The sequence below is a fragment of the Spermophilus citellus genome (genome assembly GCF_964194105.1).
Source record: "Spermophilus citellus genome assembly, contig: SCAFFOLD_39, whole genome shotgun sequence".
NCBI classification, from domain to species: domain Eukaryota; kingdom Metazoa; phylum Chordata; class Mammalia; order Rodentia; family Sciuridae; genus Spermophilus; species Spermophilus citellus.
This window is the reverse complement of record NW_027672813.1, coordinates 2262537-2288238: the sequence shown is the minus strand read 5'-3', so window position 1 is coordinate 2288238 and position 25702 is coordinate 2262537.

Sequence of the window (25702 nt, the reverse complement as noted above, 5' to 3'; positions counted from 1 at the left end):
AAAGCTCCTGACAACAACATATATTTCAAGTGCCCAACCTCAGAGGCAGTTTCTCAGGAAGTCTTTAGGCCAGCAGAGCTCCACGTTTGTGGAGTGTTTACCCTGTCCCTTACTCATGGAAACTAGTCTACCACTTCCAAGGTTGTGAACTCCTGAGCATTTTCCATTCCACATATGTATTCATAGCATTTCTAACTCTTCTCCTCAAATTGTGTCTTACTTATTGTGAAGGTAATGTCAAGGCAATGTTCTGGATGAGAGTGGGAAGATTTTTTTGTAGCACATATTGGCCTACACATTGGATTCATTTTCCTATTTTCCGTTCGAAATACTGAATCCCTGACACTAACCCATACCCTACTAGATTGTGACTACGAATACTAATATGATGGAGAAAAATAACTCAAACAGAATAGAAATACAGGCAGTTCAGAGGAGGCCTGGTGTATAGTTGGACTGGCCTTTGGCATTATAAAGGGTAGGTGTTATAAATCTAGTCCAATTTAATAGAAATAGTTCTCCATGTGTTTTGAAAGTTAACAAATATGTGAATTCCTGTCTCCCTTTCTCTGTAGCCTATTCAGCACCATGCATTTTTACATGCACATATAGAATCCTACCTCCTATCCCACGTCCATTCTTGTGAGGTGGCTGACTTGGCAGATACAAATTGTGAGAAGAGATCACTCCTCCTAAACGCTGTTGGAACTGAAAATTCAACCTCCAGGTGAGCTTCCCACTTGAACAACATGATACATAAATACATGTTCAGTAAAATAAATATTTTTGGATCTGTGGATGATAAATATTTCATGATGAATTTCGATTGGCATATATATTTCTACTCTTTAATGTCTGTGTTTGTGTGTGTGTGTGTTTTTTTTTGTGTATATATATATATATATATATATATATACACACACATACACATACACACTTCAGATTTTTCAAAATATGTAATGTATGTGTCATATTATATACTCCCTAAATTCATTCATGTTCATATATGTGGATTTATAATCAACTTTTCACAAGATTATTCTCAGAAATAGTCATCCACCTGAAATACATATTTGTTTCCTAGTGCTGAAATCCTAATATTTCTACAGTAACTGACCCAGTTTAACATGAATGCAAGTAGATTCCTATGGGACATGATGTGTATTTTGACGTTCATTTTTATTCAACACTGGTACATTACTATTTCTTCAGTTGATGCACATCATAGGATATGTATTTCATCCTCAAGTTCACAAATTCCTAGGCATTTATTTCCCTTTCAATCACTTCCTGCTTCAGAACACATGTATTCCTCCACGTTTCTTGACTGGTCTTTTCATGAGACTTCTTTCCAAACACATTCTTTTCCATTTCCATAATCCCTTGTGAAGCAAAACTCACACCCCCTTCATGGTAAACCATAACCCCAATATCACCATTAGATGTATAACTGGTTAGAATGAATGGTTGTGTATCAATATTAGATTTCCTATATATTTTCAGATATCAATTCAATCCATTATTTAAATTGGAACCTGTTATACTATTTATTCACAGTATGGTCTATTCATGCATTATCTCTATATTCATAGACCCAGGGTACACCTATTTGTACCCCCAAAGGCTAATTTATATGTCTTCAACATATTACTCCCAGAAATGGTGGAAGAAACACTCATGTCACCTGATCTACATATACATTTTATCACAGTGATATTCTGGACACAAAATGCAAAGGTCACACTTATGATTGCACCAAAGCCTCATTGGAAAGTGACCATGGATTACTAAAAACATCCTTGTCCAGGTTGCCTAATGCTCTCAAATGTCAATGCTATTGGTGACTACACATTTGTTTCTTCCTAAGATGATATATTCAACCTCAACCCTGTTGAAAATGTCTAATCCACTCACTCACTTTATACTTTGCCTGATTTCCTAATGTCTCTATTGATATCTGCTTTCCTACATATGTTCCCCAGTTCATCATTGTGACTGACTCTTCACATGTGCTGACGTTTACATTCACTCTCTAACCGACACCCTATTGCTAAAGAACTTTTGGTCCAAATTGCATACTCACTCTTCTTCCAAAACTTACCAACTATCTTCCTAATCCTACCTACTATCCCTTTTTGACTGGATGTTCTCTTCTACATTCAATCATCCAAGGTACAAGGTCCTATGCCATTGTGTATCGATTTATCTGAGACATCTGTGCAGAAAGTCATTCAAAGCTAAGTATCCCCATCAAGGGCCCAATGCCCTTCTGGCCTTCAAATCTTACTTGGATTTCTGTTTTCATACATATATTTCACCTATATATTATTATAAATATCGCAGGTTCCCAATACCATTCTTCATCCAGCAGAGTGATTCCTAAGCCACATCAAACAGGTTCTTAACCCTAACCATACACTCTTCCCTCAATCTAACTTTACAGAAGAGCAGGGACAGAGTGGGTCTTACAATACAGGAATGTGGGGGATCTTCCACCTGCTGAGAACCTCAAAGGTCCATGCAGAAATGATCCCTGGAGAAGATGTAGGCAGCTATGAAGGACCTGAGAGAGCAGAAGTCATCTTCCATGGCAAACCACCTGGTCGGGATGAAGGGATGTGTCTGAATGAGCCTCTCTCTTCTTAATGTAGACAAGATGGACCAAAGCAGGCCTGTGTGGAGAGCTGTTCCTTGGTGCCTATGGTTGATATTCCATTCTAACTTGTGAAAGTGTCACAGGAAGGAGGGGAAGCCTCCATCTCATGGGAGCCTTGGAAGCAACCGTTAGGACACAGTGGTTGCCAAGGCAGTGACCTCATTCAGTTCCTGAAGGAAGTGACCTCACCTCACTTCCTTGGTGATGGAACTCTCTGAACTTGGGATCCAGGAAGCCAGGCACCCAGAGCCAGTCCCAGTCCCAGTCCCAGTGGGCTCACTTGTTTGGATTTACCAAGGACAGAGTCAGTCTTTCTTGGTACCCACTGAGGTGAGGATTGCCAAATGCCAGGATAGCTCTGCAGAGGGGCCTTTCCTGAGAAAGCAGGTAGTGGCTCACCGCTGGCTCCTGACAACTTCACAGAGTTGGCCAAGGAGGCCAGATGTGAGACAGGACAGGCCCTTTCGGGGGAACATAGTATGGCCCACCAGTCAGACGACACTCCGGGTAGTCACAGACCAACTTGGAAGGAGGTGCCTTTGTGGGTGTGGGTGTGAGTTTGTGGTTTTGTCTCATGTTCTGAGAATAGGTAGGAAAGGCGGTTTGTTTGGTTTGGAGTGGACTGTTTCTAGTAAGGCTTTTGACAAGGCGAGTGTTTCTATGTTTGTGTATCCCACTGTGTCCCTGGTTGTAGACATTAGAAAAGAGAATGCATCAATGGATGTGTCCTGTCTAGTAGAAAGCTTCCCAGCATTCATCCTGCCCAATTTATGAATGGACTGCGGCTTGCCTTATGGATGGGCAACACCTACTATCTTCCTAAGTTCCTGTTTTCTTCCTGAATTCTGGCCACTCTCCAGAATAGGCTCATGGTTTTGTGTCCAAGATATGTACCACCTCCAAGCTCGGTGACATGGCCATGTACTGGATAGTTGAAAGGAATGGTGAGCATCTCAGAAAACTCAGATATCAGTGTGACCAGGAAAGTCTCCCTGGAGAAACCCTGCTTTGGGCCTTGGGCTTACCTATCCTTCTGTGGCCCTGAATGTCAGGAAGGCCTTTGCCTCAGGGCACCCCTTTGTGAAGCCTGAAGAAAACAGTTTTCAAATGGAAATGAATGGGCATCACCTGTGGCTCTTTGCTTAATTGCTTTGCAAAGGGATGTGTCTGAATCAGCCTCTTGGCCCTGTGTGAGGCTGTGGCTTAGATTGTCAGCACCTGGTGGATCCAAAGAAAGATCCCATGTGTGCATCCAAAGCCAAATTGGCACAAAAGCAGTCATCCTGGATGAGGTCTCTCGCCTTCCTCTGTAAGGTTCCTGACCTCCATCAAGTGAGAATAGGGATCCTTTGTGTCAAATGAGTCCTTCAAAGCCATGCAGAGGCTAGCCCATAGGTGCTTGGGTTTTCTCATGACTCCAGTTCACACAAAGAATCTATACCCGGCAGTCAGTAGGCCTCCAATTGGAGAAGTAGAGCAGTATTAAAGGCAGGCCTATTTGATCACTCCAGGTCCACAGGAAGGGTGTCCAGTCAAACCCTGACATTAGGCAAATGAGAGGCAAGGGAGCTTATTGTGGACACTGTCTTGGGCTGTGCCCCTCATGGAAACCTCCAGCCAGAGGTTATGATGAGTGTCTATATGGAAGAAGATGAGGGCCATGTGGCAGTGTTTTGGTTTGAATTGTGGTGTGGCAGTGGGAAGAGATGACTGGGTCCACCTGGGCTTGAACTCTGGTGTGATTCCCCTTGGAGACTGAGTTCTGGAACTGACCTCAGAGAAGTATTGCCGTGAATTGTGTCGGGATGTTAGGAGGCCACGCATGAGAGTCGCCCTTGGAAACTGAGATCTAGGCCCAGGCTGGCTTTCCACAGAGCACTGGGAATCTCAGCCCGGATATCACATGAGTTTATTCTTAAAGACCTGGCAGCCATCGTGGAGAGTCCAAACACACGTGGACCTCACATTGTAGACCTCAATGGGCCTGGCTTCCTGTGACCTTTTGGCCACTCTTTGGGAAGACTTGTTTGTGAGAGTTCTCCAGAGCTTTCGTCGAAATGAGCTTCCTCACCATTTAATGGTTCCTGAAGGAATGGAAACACACAGTGCCTCCAACTTCATCCTTTAAAAATGGCTAGCTAGATAAATACCATGACATTTTTGAAATTCCCATGACCAGGTGGCACTGGAGAACCTTTGGATGTCCTGTTGCTGATCATGAGTGTACCAGACAGTGCCTTGATTGAGTGGGTTTCATGAAAATGGTGTAAAAGAGAGATGCCAGTAAGTTGGGGCCCGCTGAGTAGTGGGCCTAGAGCAGTGGTGTGCAGGTGTGTGATAAAACATCTGTGGTGGGGCCATGTGGATCTGCCATTGGCTTCCAAATGGCTTGTGACTGACATGGTGCAGTGAGCAGACCCTTCTATGTAAAGGCATCTTGTTATATGGAGAGGTTTCAGGGCAATGTTCAGAATCAGGTTGCTATGGTCAAGGGGGCAAGCTCTGTGGGATAGAAGCCTGGCTGGTGCATTCTCCTAGGACCTTGACCCACCACACGTGACAGAACTCCCTCCAGCACTGTGTCCCAGTTGAACTCCTTGTATTTCCTGAAGCAAATTCCAAACTCCCAGTGCAGCAGCAAGAAACACCACGAAAAGTGGAGGATGACCAAATGGCTTCACAGTCCACACAGGGAGACACTTAGACCCCAGTGGCCACAGTTTACCTGCAAAGAGAGAATTCAGCACTTCTGCCTCATGTTCATTGGAAAATCAGAAACCATGTCCTCCAGGTCACAGAGATGCAGACCAGGTTTGATGGTCTCACTACAAAGGAAGCTAAAGCTCCTGACAACAACATATATTTCAAGTGCCCAACCTCAGAGGCAGTTTCTCAGGAAGTCTTTAGGCCAGCAGAGCTCCACGTTTGTGGAGTGTTTACCCTGTCCCTTACTCATGGAAACTAGTCTACCACTTCCAAGGTTGTGAACTCCTGAGCATTTTCCATTCCACATATGTATTCATAGCATTTCTAACTCTTCTCCTCAAATTGTGTCTTACTTATTGTGAAGGTAATGTCAAGGCAATGTTCTGGATGAGAGTGGGAAGATTTTTTTGTAGCACATATTGGCCTACACATTGGATTCATTTTCCTATTTTCCGTTCGAAATACTGAATCCCTGACACTAACCCATACCCTACTAGATTGTGACTACGAATACTAATATGATGGAGAAAAATAACTCAAACAGAATAGAAATACAGGCAGTTCAGAGGAGGCCTGGTGTATAGTTGGACTGGCCTTTGGCATTATAAAGGGTAGGTGTTATAAATCTAGTCCAATTTAATAGAAATAGTTCTCCATGTGTTTTGAAAGTTAACAAATATGTGAATTCCTGTCTCCCTTTCTCTGTAGCCTATTCAGCACCATGCATTTTTACATGCACATATAGAATCCTACCTCCTATCCCACGTCCATTCTTGTGAGGTGGCTGACTTGGCAGATACAAATTGTGAGAAGAGATCACTCCTCCTAAACGCTGTTGGAACTGAAAATTCAACCTCCAGGTGAGCTTCCCACTTGAACAACATGATACATAAATACATGTTCAGTAAAATAAATATTTTTGGATCTGTGGATGATAAATATTTCATGATGAATTTCGATTGGCATATATATTTCTACTCTTTAATGTCTGTGTTTGTGTGTGTGTGTGTTTTTTTTGTGTATATATATATATATATATATATACACACACATACACATACACACTTCAGATTTTTCAAAATATGTAATGTATGTGTCATATTATATACTCCCTAAATTCATTCATGTTCATATATGTGGATTTATAATCAACTTTTCACAAGATTATTCTCAGAAATAGTCATCCACCTGAAATACATATTTGTTTCCTAGTGCTGAAATCCTAATATTTCTACAGTAACTGACCCAGTTTAACATGAATGCAAGTAGATTCCTATGGGACATGATGTGTATTTTGACGTTCATTTTTATTCAACACTGGTACATTACTATTTCTTCAGTTGATGCACATCATAGGATATGTATTTCATCCTCAAGTTCACAAATTCCTAGGCATTTATTTCCCTTTCAATCACTTCCTGCTTCAGAACACATGTATTCCTCCACGTTTCTTGACTGGTCTTTTCATGAGACTTCTTTCCAAACACATTCTTTTCCATTTCCATAATCCCTTGTGAAGCAAAACTCACACCCCCTTCATGGTAAACCATAACCCCAATATCACCATTAGATGTATAACTGGTTAGAATGAATGGTTGTGTATCAATATTAGATTTCCTATATATTTTCAGATATCAATTCAATCCATTATTTAAATTGGAACCTGTTATACTATTTATTCACAGTATGGTCTATTCATGCATTATCTCTATATTCATAGACCCAGGGTACACCTATTTGTACCCCCAAAGGCTAATTTATATGTCTTCAACATATTACTCCCAGAAATGGTGGAAGAAACACTCATGTCACCTGATCTACATATACATTTTATCACAGTGATATTCTGGACACAAAATGCAAAGGTCACACTTATGATTGCACCAAAGCCTCATTGGAAAGTGACCATGGATTACTAAAAACATCCTTGTCCAGGTTGCCTAATGCTCTCAAATGTCAATGCTATTGGTGACTACACATTTGTTTCTTCCTAAGATGATATATTCAACCTCAACCCTGTTGAAAATGTCTAATCCACTCACTCACTTTATACTTTGCCTGATTTCCTAATGTCTCTATTGATATCTGCTTTCCTACATATGTTCCCCAGTTCATCATTGTGACTGACTCTTCACATGTGCTGACGTTTACATTCACTCTCTAACCGACACCCTATTGCTAAAGAACTTTTGGTCCAAATTGCATACTCACTCTTCTTCCAAAACTTACCAACTATCTTCCTAATCCTACCTACTATCCCTTTTTGACTGGATGTTCTCTTCTACATTCAATCATCCAAGGTACAAGGTCCTATGCCATTGTGTATCGATTTATCTGAGACATCTGTGCAGAAAGTCATTCAAAGCTAAGTATCCCCATCAAGGGCCCAATGCCCTTCTGGCCTTCAAATCTTACTTGGATTTCTGTTTTCATACATATATTTCACCTATATATTATTATAAATATCGCAGGTTCCCAATACCATTCTTCATCCAGCAGAGTGATTCCTAAGCCACATCAAACAGGTTCTTAACCCTAACCATACACTCTTCCCTCAATCTAACTTTACAGAAGAGCAGGGACAGAGTGGGTCTTACAATACAGGAATGTGGGGGATCTTCCACCTGCTGAGAACCTCAAAGGTCCATGCAGAAATGATCCCTGGAGAAGATGTAGGCAGCTATGAAGGACCTGAGAGAGCAGAAGTCATCTTCCATGGCAAACCACCTGGTCGGGATGAAGGGATGTGTCTGAATGAGCCTCTCTCTTCTTAATGTAGACAAGATGGACCAAAGCAGGCCTGTGTGGAGAGCTGTTCCTTGGTGCCTATGGTTGATATTCCATTCTAACTTGTGAAAGTGTCACAGGAAGGAGGGGAAGCCTCCATCTCATGGGAGCCTTGGAAGCAACCGTTAGGACACAGTGGTTGCCAAGGCAGTGACCTCATTCAGTTCCTGAAGGAAGTGACCTCACCTCACTTCCTTGGTGATGGAACTCTCTGAACTTGGGATCCAGGAAGCCAGGCACCCAGAGCCAGTCCCAGTCCCAGTCCCAGTGGGCTCACTTGTTTGGATTTACCAAGGACAGAGTCAGTCTTTCTTGGTACCCACTGAGGTGAGGATTGCCAAATGCCAGGATAGCTCTGCAGAGGGGCCTTTCCTGAGAAAGCAGGTAGTGGCTCACCGCTGGCTCCTGACAACTTCACAGAGTTGGCCAAGGAGGCCAGATGTGAGACAGGACAGGCCCTTTCGGGGAAACATAGTATGGCCCACCAGTCAGACGACACTCCGGGTAGTCACAGACCAACTTGGAAGGAGGTGCCTTTGTGGGTGTGGGTGTGAGTTTGTGGTTTTGTCTCATGTTCTGAGAATAGGTAGGAAAGGCGGTTTGTTTGGTTTGGAGTGGACTGTTTCTAGTAAGGCTTTTGACAAGGCGAGTGTTTCTATGTTTGTGTATCCCACTGTGTCCCTGGTTGTAGACATTAGAAAAGAGAATGCATCAATGGATGTGTCCTGTCTAGTAGAAAGCTTCCCAGCATTCATCCTGCCCAATTTATGAATGGACTGCGGCTTGCCTTATGGATGGGCAACACCTACTATCTTCCTAAGTTCCTGTTTTCTTCCTGAATTCTGGCCACTCTCCAGAATAGGCTCATGGTTTTGTGTCCAAGATATGTACCACCTCCAAGCTCGGTGACATGGCCATGTACTGGATAGTTGAAAGGAATGGTGAGCATCTCAGAAAACTCAGATATCAGTGTGACCAGGAAAGTCTCCCTGGAGAAACCCTGCTTTGGGCCTTGGGCTTACCTATCCTTCTGTGGCCCTGAATGTCAGGAAGGCCTTTGCCTCAGGGCACCCCTTTGTGAAGCCTGAAGAAAACAGTTTTCAAATGGAAATGAATGGGCATCACCTGTGGCTCTTTGCTTAATTGCTTTGCAAAGGGATGTGTCTGAATCAGCCTCTTGGCCCTGTGTGAGGCTGTGGCTTAGATTGTCAGCACCTGGTGGATCCAAAGAAAGATCCCATGTGTGCATCCAAAGCCAAATTGGCACAAAAGCAGTCATCCTGGATGAGGTCTCTCGCCTTCCTCTGTAAGGTTCCTGACCTCCATCAAGTGAGAATAGGGATCCTTTGTGTCAAATGAGTCCTTCAAAGCCATGCAGAGGCTAGCCCATAGGTGCTTGGGTTTTCTCATGACTCCAGTTCACACAAAGAATCTATACCCGGCAGTCAGTAGGCCTCCAATTGGAGAAGTAGAGCAGTATTAAAGGCAGGCCTATTTGATCACTCCAGGTCCACAGGAAGGGTGTCCAGTCCACCCTGACATTAGGCAAATGAGAGGCAAGGGAGCTTATTGTGGACACTGTCTTGGGCTGTGCCCCTCATGGAAACCTCCAGCCAGAGGTTATGATGAGTGTCTATATGGAAGAAGATGAGGGCCATGTGGCAGTGTTTTGGTTTGAATTGTGGTGTGGCAGTGGGAAGAGATGACTGGGTCCACCTGGGCTTGAACTCTGGTGTGATTCCCCTTGGAGACTGAGTTCTGGAACTGACCTCAGAGAAGTATTGCCGTGAATAGTTTTGGGATGTTAGGAGGCCACGCATGAGAGTCGCCCTTGGAAACTGAGATCTAGGCCCAGGCTGGCTTTCCACAGAGCACTGGGAATCTCAGCCCGGATATCACATGAGTTTATTCTTAAAGACCTGGCAGCCATCGTGGAGAGTCCAAACACACGTGGACCTCACATTGTAGACCTCAATGGGCCTGGCTTCCTGTGACCTTTTGGCCACTCTTTGGGAAGCCTTGTTTGTGAGAGTTCTCCAGAGCTTTCGTCGAAATGAGCTTCCTCACCATTTAATGGTTCCTGAAGGAATGGAAACACACAGTGCCTCCAACTTCATCCTTTAAAAATGGCTAGCTAGATAAATACCATGACATTTTTGAAATTCCCATGACCAGGTGGCACTGGAGAACCTTTGGATGTCCTGTTGCTGATCATGAGTGTACCAGACAGTGCCTTGATTGAGTGGGTTTCATGAAAATGGTGTAAAACAGAGATGCCAGTAAGTTGGGGCCCGCTGAGTAGTGGGCTTAGAGCAGTGGTGTGCAGGTGTGTGATAAAACATCTGTGGTGGGGCCATGTGGATCTGCCATTGGCTTCCAAATGGCTTGTGACTGACATGGTGCAGTGAGCAGACCCTTCTATGTAAAGGCATCTTGTTATATGGAGAGGTTTCAGGGCAATGTTCAGAATCAGGTTGCTATGGTCAAGGGGGCAAGCTCTGTGGGATAGAAGCCTGGCTGGTGCATTCTCCTAGGACCTTGACCCACCACACGTGACAGAACTCCCTCCAGCACTGTGTCCCAGTTGAACTCCTTGTATTTCCTGAAGCAAATTCCAAACTCCCAGTGCAGCAGCAAGAAAAACCACGAAAAGTGGAGGATGACCAAATGGCTTCACAGACCACACAGGGAGACACTTAGACCCCAGTGGCCACAGTTTACCTGCAAAGAGAGAATTCAGCACTTCTGCCTCATGTTCATTGGAAAATCAGAAACCATGTCCTCCAGGTCACATAGATGCAGACCAGGTTTGATGGTCTCACTACAAAGGAAGCTAAAGCTCCTGACAACAACATATATTTCAAGTGCCCAACCTCAGAGGCAGTTTCTCAGGAAGTCTTTAGGCCAGCAGAGCTCCACGTTTGTGGAGTGTTTACCCTGTCCCTTACTCATGGAAACTAGTATACCACCTCCAAGGTTGTGAACTCCTGAGCATTTTCCATTCCACATATGTATTCATAGCATTTCTAACTCTTCTCCTCAAATTGTGTCTTACTTATTGTGAAGGTAATGTCAAGGCAATGTTCTGGATGAGAGTGGGAAGATTTTTTTGTAGCACATATTGGCCTACACATTGGATTCATTTTCCTATTTTCCGTTCGAAATACTGAATCCCTGACACTAACCCATACCCTACTAGATTGTGACTACGAATACAAATATGATGGAGAAAAATAACTCAAACAGAATAGAAATACAGGCAGTTCAGAGGAGGCCTGGTGTATAGTTGGACTGGCCTTTGGCATTATAAAGGGTAGGTGTTATAAATCTAGTCCAATTTAATAGAAATAGTTCTCCATGTGTTTTGAAAGTTAACAAATATGTGAATTCCTGTCTCCCTTTCTCTGTAGCCTATTCAGCACCATGCATTTTTACATGCACATATAGAATCCTACCTCCTATCCCACGTCCATTCTTGTGAGGTGGCTGACTTGGCAGATACAAATTGTGAGAAGAGATCACTCCTCCTAAACGCTGTTGGAACTGAAAATTCAACCTCCAGGTGAGCTTCCCACTTGAACAACATGATACATAAATACATGTTCAGTAAAATAAATATTTTTGGATCTGTGGATGATAAATATTTCATGATGAATTTCGATTGGCATATATATTTCTACTCTTTAATGTCTGTGTTTGTGTGTGTGTGTGTTTTTTTTTGTGTATATATATATATATATATATATATATATATACACACACACACACATACACACTTCAGATTTTTCAAAATATGTAATGTATGTGTCATATTATATACTCCCTAAATTCATTCATGTTCATATATGTGGATTTATAATCAACTTTTCACAAGATTATTCTCAGAAATAGTCATCCACCTGAAATACATATTTGTTTCCTAGTGCTGAAATCCTAATATTTCTACAGTAACTGACCCAGTTTAACATGAATGCAAGTAGATTCCTATGGGACATGATGTGTATTTTGACGTTCATTTTTATTCAACACTGGTACATTACTATTTCTTCAGTTGATGCACATCATAGGATATGTATTTCATCCTCAAGTTCACAAATTCCTAGGCATTTATTTCCCTTTCAATCACTTCCTGCTTCAGAACACATGTATTCCTCCACGTTTCTTGACTGGTCTTTTCATGAGACTTCTTTCCAAACACATTCTTTTCCATTTCCATAATCCCTTGTGAAGCAAAACTCACACCCCCTTCATGGTAAACCATAACCCCAATATCACCATTAGATGTATAACTGGTTAGAATGAATGGTTGTGTATCAATATTAGATTTCCTATATATTTTCAGATATCAATGCAATCCATTATTTAAATTGGAACCTGTTATACTATTTATTCACAGTATGGTCTATTCATGCATTATCTCTATATTCATAGACCCAGGGTACACCTATTTGTACCCCCAAAGGCTAATTTATATGTCTTCAACATATTACTCCCAGAAATGGTGGAAGAAACACTCATGTCACCTGATCTACATATACATTTTATCACAGTGATATTCTGGACACAAAATGCAAAGGTCACACTTATGATTGCACCAAAGCCTCATTGGAAAGTGACCATGGATTACTAAAAACATCCTTGTCCAGGTTGCCTAATGCTCTCAAATGTCAATGCTATTGGTGACTACACATTTGTTTCTTCCTAAGATGATATATTCAACCTCAACCCTGTTGAAAATGTCTAATCCACTCACTCACTTTATACTTTGCCTGATTTCCTAATGTCTCTATTGATATCTGCTTTCCTACATATGTTCCCCAGTTCATCATTGTGACTGACTCTTCACATGTGCTGACGTTTACATTCACTCTCTAACCGACACCCTATTGCTAAAGAACTTTTGGTCCAAATTGCATACTCACTCTTCTTCCAAAACTTACCAACTATCTTCCTAATCCTACCTACTATCCCTTTTTGACTGGATGTTCTCTTCTACATTCAATCATCCAAGGTACAAGGTCCTATGCCATTGTGTATCGATTTATCTGAGACATCTGTGCAGAAAGTCATTCAAAGCTAAGTATCCCCATCAAGGGCCCAATGCCCTTCTGGCCTTCAAATCTTACTTGGATTTCTGTTTTCATACATATATTTCACCTATATATTATTATAAATATCGCAGGTTCCCAATACCATTCTTCATCCAGCAGAGTGATTCCTAAGCCACATCAAACAGGTTCTTAACCCTAACCATACACTCTTCCCTCAATCTAACTTTACAGAAGAGCAGGGACAGAGTGGGTCTTACAATACAGGAATGTGGGGGATCTTCCACCTGCTGAGAACCTCAAAGGTCCATGCAGAAATGATCCCTGGAGAAGATGTAGGCAGCTATGAAGGACCTGAGAGAGCAGAAGTCATCTTCCATGGCAAACCACCTGGTCGGGATGAAGGGATGTGTCTGAATGAGCCTCTCTCTTCTTAATGTAGACAAGATGGACCAAAGCAGGCCTGTGTGGAGAGCTGTTCCTTGGTGCCTATGGTTGATATTCCATTCTAACTTGTGAAAGTGTCACAGGAAGGAGGGGAAGCCTCCATCTCATGGGAGCCTTGGAAGCAACCGTTAGGACACAGTGGTTGCCAAGGCAGTGACCTCATTCAGTTCCTGAAGGAAGTGACCTCACCTCACTTCCTTGGTGATGGAACTCTCTGAACTTGGGATCCAGGAAGCCAGGCACCCAGAGCCAGTCCCAGTCCCAGTCCCAGTGGGCTCACTTGTTTGGATTTACCAAGGACAGAGTCAGTCTTTCTTGGTACCCACTGAGGTGAGGATTGCCAAATGCCAGGATAGCTCTGCAGAGGGGCCTTTCCTGAGAAAGCAGGTAGTGGCTCACCGCTGGCTCCTGACAACTTCACAGAGTTGGCCAAGGAGGCCAGATGTGAGACAGGACAGGCCCTTTCGGGGGAACATAGTATGGCCCACCAGTCAGACGACACTCCGGGTAGTCACAGACCAACTTGGAAGGAGGTGCCTTTGTGGGTGTGGGTGTGAGTTTGTGGTTTTGTCTCATGTTCTGAGAATAGGTAGGAAAGGCGGTTTGTTTGGTTTGGAGTGGACTGTTTCTAGTAAGGCTTTTGACAAGGCGAGTGTTTCTATGTTTGTGTATCCCACTGTGTCCCTGGTTGTAGACATTAGAAAAGAGAATGCATCAATGGATGTGTCCTGTCTAGTAGAAAGCTTCCCAGCATTCATCCTGCCCAATTTATGAATGGACTGCGGCTTGCCTTATGGATGGGCAACACCTACTATCTTCCTAAGTTCCTGTTTTCTTCCTGAATTCTGGCCACTCTCCAGAATAGGCTCATGGTTTTGTGTCCAAGATATGTACCACCTCCAAGCTCGGTGACATGGCCATGTACTGGATAGTTGAAAGGAATGGTGAGCATCTCAGAAAACTCAGATATCAGTGTGACCAGGAAAGTCTCCCTGGAGAAACCCTGCTTTGGGCCTTGGGCTTACCTATCCTTCTGTGGCCCTGAATGTCAGGAAGGCCTTTGCCTCAGGGCACCCCTTTGTGAAGCCTGAAGAAAACAGTTTTCAAATGGAAATGAATGGGCATCACCTGTGGCTCTTTGCTTAATTGCTTTGCAAAGGGATGTGTCTGAATCAGCCTCTTGGCCCTGTGTGAGGCTGTGGCTTAGATTGTCAGCACCTGGTGGATCCAAAGAAAGATCCCATGTGTGCATCCAAAGCCAAATTGGCACAAAAGCAGTCATCCTGGATGAGGTCTCTCGCCTTCCTCTGTAAGGTTCCTGACCTCCATCAAGTGAGAATAGGGATCCTTTGTGTCAAATGAGTCCTTCAAAGCCATGCAGAGGCTAGCCCATAGGTGCTTGGGTTTTCTCATGACTCCAGTTCACACAAAGAATCTATACCCGGCAGTCAGTAGGCCTCCAATTGGAGAAGTAGAGCAGTATTAAAGGCAGGCCTATTTGATCACTCCAGGTCCACAGGAAGGGTGTCCAGTCAAACCCTGACATTAGGCAAATGAGAGGCAAGGGAGCTTATTGTGGACACTGTCTTGGGCTGTGCCCCTCATGGAAACCTCCAGCCAGAGGTTATGATGAGTGTCTATATGGAAGAAGATGAGGGCCATGTGGCAGTGTTTTGGTTTGAATTGTGGTGTGGCAGTGGGAAGAGATGACTGGGTCCACCTGGGCTTGAACTCTGGTGTGATTCCCCTTGGAGACTGAGTTCTGGAACTGACCTCAGAGAAGTATTGCCGTGAATTGTGTCGGGATGTTAGGAGGCCACGCATGAGAGTCGCCCTTGGAAACTGAGATCTAGGCCCAGGCTGGCTTTCCACAGAGCACTGGGAATCTCAGCCCGGATATCACATGAGTTTATTCTTAAAGACCTGGCAGCCATCGTGGAGAGTCCAAACACACGTGGACCTCACATTGTAGACCTCAATGGGCCTGGCTTCCTGTGACCTTTTGGCCACTCTTTGGGAAGACTTGTTTGTGAGAGTTCTCCAGAGCTTTCGTCGAAATGAGCTTCCTCACCATTTAATGGTTCCTGAAGGAATGGAAACACACAGTGCCTCCAACTTCATCCTTTAAAAATGGCTAGCTAGATAAATACCATGACATTTTTGAAATTCCCATGACCAGGTGGCACTGGAGAACCTTTGGATGTCCTGTTGCTGATCATGAGTGTACCAGACAGTGCCTTGATTGAGTGGGTTTCATGAAAATGGTGTAAAACAGAGATGCCAGTAAGTTGGGGCCCGCTGAGTAGTGGGCCTAGAGCAGTGGTGTGCAGGTGTGTGATAAAACATCTGTGGTGGGGCCATGTGGATCTGCCATTGGCTTCCAAATGGCTTGTGACTGACATGGTGCAGTGAGCAGACCCTTCTATGTAAAGGCATCTTGTTATATGGAGAGGTTTCAGGGCAATGTTCAGAATCAGGTTGCTATGGTCAAGGGGGCAAGCTCTGTGGGATAGAAGCCTGGCTGGTGCATTCTCCTAGGACCTTGACCCACCACACGTGACAGAACTCCCTCCAGCACTGTGTCCCAGTTGAACTCCTTGTATTTCCTGAAGCAAATTCCAAACTCCCAGTGCAGCAGCAAGAAACACCACGAAAAGTGGAGGATGACCAAATGGCTTCACAGTCCACACAGGGAGACACTTAGACCCCAGTGGCCACAGTTTACCTGCAAAGAGAGAATTCAGCACTTCTGCCTCATGTTCATTGGAAAATCAGAAACCATGTCCTCCAGGTCACAGAGATGCAGACCAGGTTTGATGGTCTCACTACAAAGGAAGCTAAAGCTCCTGACAACAACATATATTTCAAGTGCCCAACCTCAGAGGCAGTTTCTCAGGAAGTCTTTAGGCCAGCAGAGCTCCACGTTTGTGGAGTGTTTACCCTGTCCCTTACTCATGGAAACTAGTCTACCACCTCCAAGGTTGTGAACTCCTGAGCATTTTCCATTCCACATATGTATTCATAGCATTTCTAACTCTTCTCCTCAAATTGTGTCTTACTTATTGTGAAGGTAATGTCAAGGCAATGTTCTGGATGAGAGTGGGAAGATTTTTTTGTAGCACATATTGGCCTACACATTGGATTCATTTTCCTATTTTCCGTTCGAAATACTGAATCCCTGACACTAACCCATACCCTACTAGATTGTGACTACGAATACTAATATGATGGAGAAAAATAACTCAAACAGAATAGAAATACAGGCAGTTCAGAGGAGGCCTGGTGTATAGTTGGACTGGCCTTTGGCATTATAAAGGGTAGGTGTTATAAATCTAGTCCAATTTAATAGAAATAGTTCTCCATGTGTTTTGAAAGTTAACAAATATGTGAATTCCTGTCTCCCTTTCTCTGTAGCCTATTCAGCACCATGCATTTTTACATGCACATATAGAATCCTACCTCCTATCCCACGTCCATTCTTGTGAGGTGGCTGACTTGGCAGATACAAATTGTGAGAAGAGATCACTCCTCCTAAACGCTGTTGGAACTGAAAATTCAACCTCCAGGTGAGCTTCCCACTTGAACAACATGATACATAAATACATGTTCAGTAAAATAAATATTTTTGGATCTGTGGATGATAAATATTTCATGATGAATTTCGATTGGCATATATATTTCTACTCTTTAATGTCTGTGTTTGTGTGTGTGTGTGTTTTTTTTTGTGTATATATATATATATATATATATATATATACACACACACACACATACACACTTCAGATTTTTCAAAATATGTAATGTATGTGTCATATTATATACTCCCTAAATTCATTCATGTTCATATATGTGGATTTATAATCAACTTTTCACAAGATTATTCTCAGAAATAGTCATCCACCTGAAATACATATTTGTTTCCTAGTGCTGAAATCCTAATATTTCTACAGTAACTGACCCAGTTTAACATGAATGCAAGTAGATTCCTATGGGACATGATGTGTATTTTGACGTTCATTTTTATTCAACACTGGTACATTACTATTTCTTCAGTTGATGCACATCATAGGATATGTATTTCATCCTCAAGTTCACAAATTCCTAGGCATTTATTTCCCTTTCAATCACTTCCTGCTTCAGAACACATGTATTCCTCCACGTTTCTTGACTGGTCTTTTCATGAGACTTCTTTCCAAACACATTCTTTTCCATTTCCATAATCCCTTGTGAAGCAAAACTCACACCCCCTTCATGGTAAACCATAACCCCAATATCACCATTAGATGTATAACTGGTTAGAATGAATGGTTGTGTATCAATATTAGATTTCCTATATATTTTCAGATATCAATGCAATCCATTATTTAAATTGGAACCTGTTATACTATTTATTCACAGTATGGTCTATTCATGCATTATCTCTATATTCATAGACCCAGGGTACACCTATTTGTACCCCCAAAGGCTAATTTATATGTCTTCAACATATTACTCCCAGAAATGGTGGAAGAAACACTCATGTCACCTGATCTACATATACATTTTATCACAGTGATATTCTGGACACAAAATGCAAAGGTCACACTTATGATTGCACCAAAGCCTCATTGGAAAGTGACCATGGATTACTAAAAACATCCTTGTCCAGGTTGCCTAATGCTCTCAAATGTCAATGCTATTGGTGACTACACATTTGTTTCTTCCTAAGATGATATATTCAACCTCAACCCTGTTGAAAATGTCTAATCCACTCACTCACTTTATACTTTGCCTGATTTCCTAATGTCTCTATTGATATCTGCTTTCCTACATATGTTCCCCAGTTCATCATTGTGACTGACTCTTCACATGTGCTGACGTTTACATTCACTCTCTAACCGACACCCTATTGCTAAAGAACTTTTGGTCCAAATTGCATACTCACTCTTCTTCCAAAACTTACCAACTATCTTCCTAATCCTACCTACTATCCCTTTTTGACTGGATGTTCTCTTCTACATTCAATCATCCAAGGTACAAGGTCCTATGCCATTGTGTATCGATTTATCTGAGACATCTGTGCAGAAAGTCATTCAAAGCTAAGTATCCCCATCAAGGGCCCAATGCCCTTCTGGCCTTCAAATCTTACTTGGATTTCTGTTTTCATACATATATTTCACCTATATATTATTATAAATATCGCAGGTTCCCAATACCATTCTTCATCCAGCAGAGTGATTCCTAAGCCACATCAAACAGGTTCTTAACCCTAACCATACACTCTTCCCTCAATCTAACTTTACAGAAGAGCAGGGACAGAGTGGGTCTTACAATACAGGAATGTGGGGGATCTTCCACCTGCTGAGAACCTCAAAGGTCCATGCAGAAATGATCCCTGGAGAAGATGTAGGCAGCTATGAAGGACCTGAGAGAGCAGAAGTCATCTTCCATGGCAAACCACCTGGTCGGGATGAAGGGATGTGTCTGAATGAGCCTCTCTCTTCTTAATGTAGACAAGATGGACCAAAGCAGGCCTGTGTGGAGAGCTGTTCCTTGGTGCCTATGGTTGATATTCCATTCTAACTTGTGAAAGTGTCACAGGAAGGAGGGGAAGCCTCCATCTCATGGGAGCCTTGGAAGCAACCGTTAGGACACAGTGGTTGCCAAGGCAGTGACCTCATTCAGTTCCTGAAGGAAGTGACCTCACCTCACTTCCTTGGTGATGGAACTCTCTGAACTTGGGATCCAGGAAGCCAGGCACCCAGAGCCAGTCCCAGTCCCAGTCCCAGTGGGCTCACTTGTTTGGATTTACCAAGGACAGAGTCAGTCTTTCTTGGTACCCACTGAGGTGAGGATTGCCAAATGCCAGGATAGCTCTGCAGAGGGGCCTTTCCTGAGAAAGCAGGTAGTGGCTCACCGCTGGCTCCTGACAACTTCACAGAGTTGGCCAAGGAGGCCAGATGTGAGACAGGACAGGCCCTTTCGGGGGAACATAGTATGGCCCACCAGTCAGACGACACTCCGGGTAGTCACAGACCAACTTGGAAGGAGGTGCCTTTGTGGGTGTGGGTGTGAGTTTGTGGTTTTGTCTCATGTTCTGAGAATAGGTAGGAAAGGCGGTTTGTTTGGTTTGGAGTGGACTGTTTCTAGTAAGGCTTTTGACAAGGCGAGTGTTTCTATGTTTGTGTATCCCACTGTGTCCCTGGTTGTAGACATTAGAAAAGAGAATGCATCAATGGATGTGTCCTGTCTAGTAGAAAGCTTCCCAGCATTCATCCTGCCCAATTTATGAATGGACTGCGGCTTGCCTTATGGATGGGCAACACCTACTATCTTCCTAAGTTCCTGTTTTCTTCCTGAATTCTGGCCACTCTCCAGAATAGGCTCATGGTTTTGTGTCCAAGATATGTACCACCTCCAAGCTCGGTGACATGGCCATGTACTGGATAGTTGAAAGGAATGGTGAGCATCTCAGAAAACTCAGATATCAGTGTGACCAGGAAAGTCTCCCTGGAGAAACCCTGCTTTGGGCCTTGGGCTTACCTATCCTTCTGTGGCCCTGAATGTCAGGAAGGCCTTTGCCTCAGGGCACCCCTTTGTGAAGCCTGAAGAAAACAGTTTTCAAATGGAAATGAATGGGCATCACCTGTGGCTCTTTGCTTAATTGCTTTGCAAAGGGATGTGTCTGAATCAGCCTCTTGGCCCTGTGTGAGGCTGTGGCTTAGATTGTCAGCACCTGGTGGATCCAAAGAAAGATCCCATGTGTGCATCCAAAGCCAAATTGGCACAAAAGCAGTCATCCTGGATGAGGTCTCTCGCCTTCCTCTGTAAGGTTCCTGACCTCCATCAAGTGAGAATAGGGATCCTTTGTGTCAAATGAGTCCTTCAAAGCCATGCAGAGGCTAGCCCATAGGTGCTTGGGTTTTCTCATGACTCCAGTTCACACAAAGAATCTATACCCGGCAGTCAGTAGGCCTCCAATTGGAGAAGTAGAGCAGTATTAAAGGCAGGCCTATTTGATCACTCCAGGTCCACAGGAAGGGTGTCCAGTCAAACCCTGACATTAGGCAAATGAGAGGCAAGGGAGCTTATTGTGGACACTGTCTTGGGCTGTGCCCCTCATGGAAACCTCCAGCCAGAGGTTATGATGAGTGTCTATATGGAAGAAGATGAGGGCCATGTGGCAGTGTTTTGGTTTGAATTGTGGTGTGGCAGTGGGAAGAGATGACTGGGTCCACCTGGGCTTGAACTCTGGTGTGATTCCCCTTGGAGACTGAGTTCTGGAACTGACCTCAGAGAAGTATTGCCGTGAATTGTGTCGGGATGTTAGGAGGCCACGCATGAGAGTCGCCCTTGGAAACTGAGATCTAGGCCCAGGCTGGCTTTCCACAGAGCACTGGGAATCTCAGCCCGGATATCACATGAGTTTATTCTTAAAGACCTGGCAGCCATCGTGGAGAGTCCAAACACACGTGGACCTCACATTGTAGACCTCAATGGGCCTGGCTTCCTGTGACCTTTTGGCCACTCTTTGGGAAGCCTTGTTTGTGAGAGTTCTCCAGAGCTTTCGTCGAAATGAGCTTCCTCACCATTTAATGGTTCCTGAAGGAATGGAAACACACAGTGCCTCCAACTTCATCCTTTAAAAATGGCTAGCTAGATAAATACCATGACATTTTTGAAATTCCCATGACCAGGTGGCACTGGAGAACCTTTGGATGTCCTGTTGCTGATCATGAGTGTACCAGACAGTGCCTTGATTGAGTGGGTTTCATGAAAATGGTGTAAAACAGAGATGCCAGTAAGTTGGGGCCCGTTGAGTAGTGGGCCTAGAGCAGTGGTGTGCAGGTGTGTGATAAAACATCTGTGGTGGGGCCATGTGGATCTGCCATTGGCTTCCAAATGGCTTGTGACTGACATGGTGCAGTGAGCAGACCCTTCTATGTAAAGGCATCTTGTTATATGGAGAGGTTTCAGGGCAATGTTCAGAATCAGGTTGCTATGGTCAAGGGGGCAAGCTCTGTGGGATAGAAGCCTGGCTGGTGCATTCTCCTAGGACCTTGACCCACCACACGTGACAGAACTCCCTCCAGCACTGTGTCCCAGTTGAACTCCTTGTATTTCCTGAAGCAAATTCCAAACTCCCAGTGCAGCAGCAAGAAACACCACGAAAAGTGGAGGATGACCAAATGGCTTCACAGTCCACACAGGGAGACACTTAGACCCCAGTGGCCACAGTTTACCTGCAAAGAGAGAATTCAGCACTTCTGCCTCATGTTCATTGGAAAATCAGAAACCATGTCCTCCAGGTCACATAGATGCAGACCAGGTTTGATGGTCTCACTACAAAGGAAGCTAAAGCTCCTGACAACAACATATATTTCAAGTGCCCAACCTCAGAGGCAGTTTCTCAGGAAGTCTTTAGGCCAGCAGAGCTCCACGTTTGTGGAGTGTTTACCCTGTCCCTTACTCATGGAAACTAGTCTACCACTTCCAAGGTTGTGAATTCCTGAGCATTTTCCATTCCACATATGTATTCATAGCATTTCTAACTCTTCTCCTCAAATTGTGTCTTACTTATTGCGAAGGTAATGTCAAGGCAATGTTCTGGATGAGAGTGGGAAGATTTTTTTGTAGCACATATTGGCCTACACATTGGATTCATTTTCCTATTTTCCGTTCGAAATACTGAATCCCTGACACTAACCCATACCCTACTAGATTGTGACTACGAATACTAATATGATGGAGAAAAATAACTCAAACAGAATAGAAATACAGGCAGTTCAGAGGAGGCCTGGTGTATAGTTGGACTGGCCTTTGGCATTATAAAGGGTAGGTGTTATAAATCTAGTCCAATTTAATAGAAATAGTTCTCCATGTGTTTTGAAAGTTAACAAATATGTGAATTCCTGTCTCCCTTTCTCTGTAGCCTATTCAGCACCATGCATTTTTACATGCACATATAGAATCCTACCTCCTATCCCACGTCCATTCTTGTGAGGTGGCTGACTTGGCAGATACAAATTGTGAGAAGAGATCACTCCTCCTAAACGCTGTTGGAACTGAAAATTCAACCTCCAGGTGAGCTTCCCACTTGAACAACATGATACATAAATACATGTTCAGTAAAATAAATATTTTTGGATCTGTGGATGATAAATATTTCATGATGAATTTCGATTGGCATATATATTTCTACTCTTTAATGTCTGTGTTTGTGTGTGTGTGTGTTTTTTTTTGTGTATATATATATATATATATATATATATATACACACACACACACATACACACTTCAGATTTTTCAAAATATGTAATGTATGTGTCATATTATATACTCCCTAAATTCATTCATGTTCATATATGTGGATTTATAATCAACTTTTCACAAGATTATTCTCAGAAATAGTCATCCACCTGAAATACATATTTGTTTCCTAGTGCTGAAATCCTAATATTTCTACAGTAACTGACCCAGTTTAACATGAATGCAAGTAGATTCCTATGGGACATGATGTGTATTTTGACGTTCATTTTTATTCAACACTGGTACATTACTATTTCTTCAGTTGATGCACATCATAGGATATGTATTTCATCCTCAAGTTCACAAATTCCTAGGCATTTATTTCCCTTTCAATCACTTCCTGCTTCAGAACACATGTATTCCTCCACGTTTCTTGACTGGTCTTTTCATGAGACTTCTTTCCAAACACATTCTTTTCCATTTCCATAATCCCTTGTGAAGCAAAACTCACACCCCCTTCATGGTAAACCATAACCCCAATATCACCATTAGATGTATAACTGGTTAGAATGAATGGTTGTGTATCAATATTAGATTTCCTATATATTTTCAGATATCAATGCAATCCATTATTTAAATTGGAACCTGTTATACTATTTATTCACAGTATGGTCTATTCATGCATTATCTCTATATTCATAGACCCAGGGTACACCTATTTGTACCCCCAAAGGCTAATTTATATGTCTTCAACATATTACTCCCAGAAATGGTGGAAGAAACACTCATGTCACCTGATCTACATATACATTTTATCACAGTGATATTCTGGACACAAAATGCAAAGGTCACACTTATGATTGCACCAAAGCCTCATTGGAAAGTGACCATGGATTACTAAAAACATCCTTGTCCAGGTTGCCTAATGCTCTCAAATGTCAATGCTATTGGTGACTACACATTTGTTTCTTCCTAAGATGATATATTCAACCTCAACCCTGTTGAAAATGTCTAATCCACTCACTCACTTTATACTTTGCCTGATTTCCTAATGTCTCTATTGATATCTGCTTTCCTACATATGTTCCCCAGTTCATCATTGTGACTGACTCTTCACATGTGCTGACGTTTACATTCACTCTCTAACCGACACCCTATTGCTAAAGAACTTTTGGTCCAAATTGCATACTCACTCTTCTTCCAAAACTTACCAACTATCTTCCTAATCCTACCTACTATCCCTTTTTGACTGGATGTTCTCTTCTACATTCAATCATCCAAGGTACAAGGTCCTATGCCATTGTGTATCGATTTATCTGAGACATCTGTGCAGAAAGTCATTCAAAGCTAAGTATCCCCATCAAGGGCCCAATGCCCTTCTGGCCTTCAAATCTTACTTGGATTTCTGTTTTCATACATATATTTCACCTATATATTATTATAAATATCGCAGGTTCCCAATACCATTCTTCATCCAGCAGAGTGATTCCTAAGCCACATCAAACAGGTTCTTAACCCTAACCATACACTCTTCCCTCAATCTAACTTTACAGAAGAGCAGGGACAGAGTGGGTCTTACAATACAGGAATGTGGGGGATCTTCCACCTGCTGAGAACCTCAAAGGTCCATGCAGAAATGATCCCTGGAGAAGATGTAGGCAGCTATGAAGGACCTGAGAGAGCAGAAGTCATCTTCCATGGCAAACCACCTGGTCGGGATGAAGGGATGTGTCTGAATGAGCCTCTCTCTTCTTAATGTAGACAAGATGGACCAAAGCAGGCCTGTGTGGAGAGCTGTTCCTTGGTGCCTATGGTTGATATTCCATTCTAACTTGTGAAAGTGTCACAGGAAGGAGGGGAAGCCTCCATCTCATGGGAGCCTTGGAAGCAACCGTTAGGACACAGTGGTTGCCAAGGCAGTGACCTCATTCAGTTCCTGAAGGAAGTGACCTCACCTCACTTCCTTGGTGATGGAACTCTCTGAACTTGGGATCCAGGAAGCCAGGCACCCAGAGCCAGTCCCAGTCCCAGTCCCAGTGGGCTCACTTGTTTGGATTTACCAAGGACAGAGTCAGTCTTTCTTGGTACCCACTGAGGTGAGGATTGCCAAATGCCAGGATAGCTCTGCAGAGGGGCCTTTCCTGAGAAAGCAGGTAGTGGCTCACCGCTGGCTCCTGACAACTTCACAGAGTTGGCCAAGGAGGCCAGATGTGAGACAGGACAGGCCCTTTCGGGGGAACATAGTATGGCCCACCAGTCAGACGACACTCCGGGTAGTCACAGACCAACTTGGAAGGAGGTGCCTTTGTGGGTGTGGGTGTGAGTTTGTGGTTTTGTCTCATGTTCTGAGAATAGGTAGGAAAGGCGGTTTGTTTGGTTTGGAGTGGACTGTTTCTAGTAAGGCTTTTGACAAGGCGAGTGTTTCTATGTTTGTGTATCCCACTGTGTCCCTGGTTGTAGACATTAGAAAAGAGAATGCATCAATGGATGTGTCCTGTCTAGTAGAAAGCTTCCCAGCATTCATCCTGCCCAATTTATGAATGGACTGCGGCTTGCCTTATGGATGGGCAACACCTACTATCTTCCTAAGTTCCTGTTTTCTTCCTGAATTCTGGCCACTCTCCAGAATAGGCTCATGGTTTTGTGTCCAAGATATGTACCACCTCCAAGCTCGGTGACATGGCCATGTACTGGATAGTTGAAAGGAATGGTGAGCATCTCAGAAAACTCAGATATCAGTGTGACCAGGAAAGTCTCCCTGGAGAAACCCTGCTTTGGGCCTTGGGCTTACCTATCCTTCTGTGGCCCTGAATGTCAGGAAGGCCTTTGC